Here is a 5,849-nt window from a genome sequence, read left to right on the forward strand (position 1 = left end):
AAAATGGTGCAAGTCTTTAAGCTCTCAAAACCTACTTCAGTGACATATCTCCTCCAGTGAGGGAATATCTCCTAAGCACATCCCCCTACACACAAACAGTGCCACAAAATGGGGGCCAGGTATCCAAATGCCTGATAATATAGATATCAATCATTCAAACCACCATAACACCCAAAGAGGTGTCAAAAGAAGACAGACCAAAGGGTGTCCCTGAAGCTAAGAAGGCACCAAGCAAATAGGAGGGAAAATACACATGATGGAATAACAGAGCCCTCTAAGGTGCAGTGAGCCTGGAGAGAGCCATGATGGAACAGGGCCATGCCTGCTAAACTACAGCTTTTAGTTACTGTACATTCAAACATCTCATATAGCACTGCCAAGGTCACATGATGACAGAATGCATGCTCAGCACTTCAGGTCATAATGGAGTTGAAATGGCCCATCATTTAGTGACATCACAGTTGTCACAGCCGTGGCAGCATAGTGCAGCATATTACTCCTGTTTTTTTGTGATACCAGTATGAGCACACATACCACAAAACAGCAAGGCACAAGTGATAAGATGCAAATTTGGGTTGAGATTTAAAAGAGAGGATACATATTCTTCCCTGTCATGGAACTGAACCAAGAACACATTTGGATAAAAGTGTACATAGCTGAATATTACAAAGGAAAGACTTTCTCAGGTCATCTGGCCCTGACTCTCTAGTTTCTGGTTCCCTCTGGTTTTAGTTAGAGATGTCCCTAAAAGGGCTTGGTTGTAGGTGGTTTGTGTGACTGTCCTGTGTACAAGCATGGCTTCTGGTGATAGAACAGAAATGCTCATTCCTGCTGTCCTCTGCCTGGCACATAAAGTGGTATCTGGAGAGATGCTAGAGAACCCTCTAGCAGGAAGAAAGTAGGTCACATAGAAAAGTGCATAGTACAGATGGTGAGTTAGCATGCAGTCTGCTTCACCTCATGCTATGCCAACACTCAACATGAGACCATGGTGATGCAGTCCTGGGGTGCCAACACTTCTAAATACCTGGTCCCTCTGCAGGGACATCCACTGCAGTGTCAACAAGCCCCCACTGAGATAAATTTCCTGAAAGGAGTAATCAAGAATGTCTGTCCATGTGACCTAATGATGTCACTTCTCAAAGTGATGCTCAAGGGAACATTTCAAGGCAGAAGGAAGGCAACAGTATGACAACTGTTAAATCAATCTGAAAGATGCTCTGGCTGGTGGTTTCTTCCTACCAAGGAATGCTGACCTGTGTTTGTGTTTCTGTTACTTTGATGAACTACTAGGCAGCAACTAAAAATAACTGAGCAGCTCAGTTTTAGAAACCTTAAATGAAACCAAACCAGCCCCGTGTTGCTTACATAATACATTGCACAGACCATTTTCTGGAAATTCAAAATAGCTTCTTTAGAGCTAGAAGACTTAATAGTACAGATTATCTGTGGCCAGAAAATAAGAAACCACATGTCCTGCACAGTTCTCAGAGCCCCTGTAATCTGGGGACTATGTAGGGAACAGAGAGCCAGGTAAAAACTGGAAGGATGGAGAGGGTGAAGCAGGTAGGGAAGGGAAAGGTGGACATCATGGTCCAGCTCAGGGAAGCTTAATGCTGACAGTGAACAAGACACAGAAGAGGACAAAGCATAGCCTGGAGAAAATGCTTGAAGGCTTTTGGAGCTAGGGAAAACACAGCAATTAGAAACGGATTTAAATGAAAAAGGAAGGGAGGGAGGGACTTAAACTAAGAGTGAAAAGGAAATAAGATTCTGACTGCTCCTATTGGTAGACACTCATTTTCTGTACACATACATGTGCAGCCTGGATATAAAAATCGCTGCAGAGCATCAATGCTCTGCCAGAGGTTAGGGTTTGTTTTAATTGTTTTTGAGACCATATCACTGTACAGCTTTGCTGACCTGGAACTCACTGTGAAGACTAGGGTAGCCTCAGAGATCTGCCTGCCTGATTGCTGAGATTAAAGGCATGCTCTGCCAACCCCAGCATGGGGTACAGGTTCTTATGAAAACATGGTTTCAAATGAGCATCTTGACCTCCAGTTTCCCAGACATTAACATCAACTCCACCACACTGAAGCCCTCATGTTTCACACTTGCCAACTCTTTAAACACGAAGGCAGATGCCCATAGCCTCCACCAGCCACACAAGTCCTCACAGCCAGTCAGCATGTGTCTCCTCTCATCATTTCCAAGTCAACAAATCATTTTCAATATCCTCACTCACCTTGGCTGTGTAGCATTTTTTGTGATCAGTTTGACATATAACAGATTCAGCTTGCCTCAATGGCTCAAAAGGATATGAGCCACATATGCTGCAGCTATCCTGTTGTGTTAACTGTAAAGACCAGTACCCACCCACATTTCAGATTCTAAATTCCATTGCCTCATCTGTATGTCACAACCAGGCCAGCTGAACAGCAACCCAGGGGAATGACCCAAGTCTCAGGCAAATGTATAGCTGGGTGCAGCAGGCAGCTCATGTATATGGATTTGAATGTTCTCCTTTGGGAATTCTGCAGGTCAGCAGAATGATTCACTACACCAATTCAAACGAACTACAGCAATACACACAAGGCCCAGAGAAGAGGTTACAATGGAAACAAGGAACTCAAAAGCAGTCTCTTTCCAAATGGTCTGCTTTGCTCTTCAGAGGCACAAATAGGACACAGGGATGTCCTCTTATAGATTTCACCACTTCCCGCTCCCAAGTAGACACAGTCACAGGATATCTTATGTGTACCTACAAGAAACTGACTTGCCAATTCTTTGGTCACTAATGGGAAGACTGTATAGGGACCACAAAACCAGAAAATGATCTTTGGAGCAGTCCTACTCAGATGATGTTAGCACAGCAAAGGAATTAAACTTCAATTTCACTAATTTAAATCTACAACTTGGTGGGGAAGGAGAGCCAAACAACTGAGTGGCGGGGCTTGCCTAGCAAGCCTGGCAACCCAAGTTTGAACCTGAAACTAACTCATGTAAAGGTGGAACAGGAGAAACATTCTACAAAGTTGTCTCATCTCCCTATGTGTATATGGATTTGAATGTTCTCCTTTGGGAATTCTGCAGGTCAGCAGAATGATTCACTACACCAATTCTATATACACGCAATAATAACATGAAATTTGAACTTAAAAGTTGTTTTGTTTTTCAAGACAGGGTTTCTCTGTGTAACTTTGGAGCCTATCCTGGCACTTGCTCTGGAGACCAGACTGGCCTCGAACTCACAGAGATCTGCCTGCCTCTGCTTCCCGAGTGCTGGGATTAAAGGCGTGCGCCACCAACGCCTGGCTGAACTTAAAAGTTGAAGTTGGGGCTGTAGTTCAACATCTCAAAAAGTATATCAACGAAAACTCTTAAATTTAAAATTTCACTCAATTCAATTATCAGAAAAGTTAAATGTTTGTTTGGGACAACTTGGATATAACTTTAGTTTTTTGGGTTTTTTTGTTTTTCGTTTTTGTTTTTTTTTCCAACTGCTTTATGACATCTAAATACAGATGAAGTGTTTCTGGTAAAAACTGAGTATGCAAACTCAGCTACATTGTGGACTTCAGTGCACTCTGAGAACTAAATATGAAAAAAGAACAAAGAGGGCTTAGTAATTATAAGTGCTTGTTATTCTTTTTTTTTAACTAAGATTTATTTACTATGTATAGTGTTCTGCCTGCATGTGTGGCTGCAGGCCAGAAGAGGGCGCTAGATCTCATTATGGATGGTTGTGAGCTACCATGTGGTTGCTGGACACTGAACTCAGATTCTCTGGCAGAGCAGCCAGTGCTCTTAACCCCTGAGCCATCTCTCCAGCCCAGTGCTTGTTATTCTTGCAGAGGACTCTATTCCCAACACCCATATAGCAGATCTACCTGTAAGACCAGTTCCAGAACATGACACCCACTTCTGACCTGAGGGCACCAGGCACACAGGGCACACATACATACATGCAGGCACTCACTCATACACATACAAACAAAAGTGGCTGTGCTGGTGTACATCTTTATTCCCAGTACTCAGGAGGCAGAAGCAGACTTATCTCTGTGTTTGTGGCCAGCCTAGTCTACATAGCAAGTTTCAAGACAGCTAAGGTTACTGAGAGTCAAGTGATAGCTAAGTGCCTATCTCTCTAGGCTCAGGAACATCACGAAAGGGAACAGAGAATGTAAATCTGGAAGACAGAGAGGACTGTGAAATGCCATCATCAGGGCACAACACAGGCACATTTAATCTCACAGCAGTTTCAAAATCAAAAGGATCTCCAAAAGACAAACTGTCAAGAAGCAATCATTGATTAGGGAGGGGTTCATGGGGCCCTACCACTCCTTGAAGAACAACTGGCTACAAGGGATTCTGAGGAAAAGTCATTGTCATGGTTCTAAATAGATATCTATCTAAATAGATATCCAATCTAAATCCAAGATCACACAGACGGTCTCAGACAAAATAAGTGGATCACGAGACAACAAAAAGAATGCGAAAACGGGGCTTGTAAGAAAAAGGGGGAGTTGACAGGGGTGGAAGGAAATAAGTGAGAATAGAAGGTAAAGAGAAAAGGAAATGCAATATTATATATATATATATATATACATATATATATACATATAATATATATGAAATTTTGCAAGCTACAAAACATCCAAGATCATCTCTGCTACACATCAAGCTTGAGCTGCATAAAGGAAATGGCAAATGCATCCTAAAATTCATATGGAAATGCCAGGGACCCAGAATAGCCAGAAAAGCCTGTCTTCCAAAAAGGAAAGAAACAAAACTGAAAGTGACACTTTCATTGCATCCCTATGAAGCCAGTAAAATCTTAGAGCAGGGATCTGAACTCTGAGGAGTCTGCTGCCATCTTCTGGACACCCTCACACAAAACTGGTCCATGAGAAACAACTTTCTGAAGTGGATTTCATGCTTGATCTGAGGGACTAAAACACCAAGACACAAGGCTTGCCAAAAAGCCTTACAACTGATGAGGTAAAGATAGGATTAGAAAGAGACTTACAAAGAGTCTTCAAAATCCCTACAGTTAGTTACTAGTTGACAGTGATGAGTGGCTGTGCTTACTGTTTCTGCCCATCTAAGGGCTTGTGGTTGCTGGGTCCTCCCATGCCCTGGCTCCACTTAAGGCTCACTGCTGCCTGGCTGTCCCTCCTGCCTTCTCCTCCCTATCCTACCACATTCTCTTCTTGATGCTCTACCTTATAAATGCACTTTCTTCTCAGCAATCACATGTGATTTCTTTTTATTCTGCTTAGAGCTTGCTATGTAGTCCAGGCTAGGCATGAACTCACTGAGATCCATCTACCTCTGCTCCCCAAGTGCTGGAATTAAAAGAGTGCACCACCATACCTGGCTCTTTTCTGCTTTTGCTTATGGTTGTGGCATGTCTAATAATTCTATTTCTTTCTTTCGCTTCTAAGCTATTTCGTTCTGTTGGCTTTTATAGTTCCAGCCCTTACTTTTGGGTCTTTGGTTCATCCTTAGTTGACTTTTAGATATGGTTTCAGGTCAAAGTCTAAACTCATTGCATTGCCCTGGAAAGTTGAGAAATGTACACTCCTTCCCATTGGATGGTTCTGGCACCCTCATCAGGAGTCAACTGCCCACAAACACCTGGCTCTGTGTTCTACCCTACTGACTTCTGTGCCTGTGCTCATGTGCCAGTACTACACTGTAAGTCTTGAATCAAGAAGTTTGGTCCTCCAACTTTTTTCTGGCTATTCTGAGTCCCTGACATTTCCATATGAATTTTAGGATGCATTTGCCATTTCTGAAAAAAACAAAATACAAAAAACAAAACAAAACAACAACAACAAAAC

Source organism: Cricetulus griseus, chromosome 8, assembly GCF_003668045.3.
Source record: "Cricetulus griseus strain 17A/GY chromosome 8, alternate assembly CriGri-PICRH-1.0, whole genome shotgun sequence".
Lineage (NCBI taxonomy): Eukaryota > Metazoa > Chordata > Mammalia > Rodentia > Cricetidae > Cricetulus > Cricetulus griseus.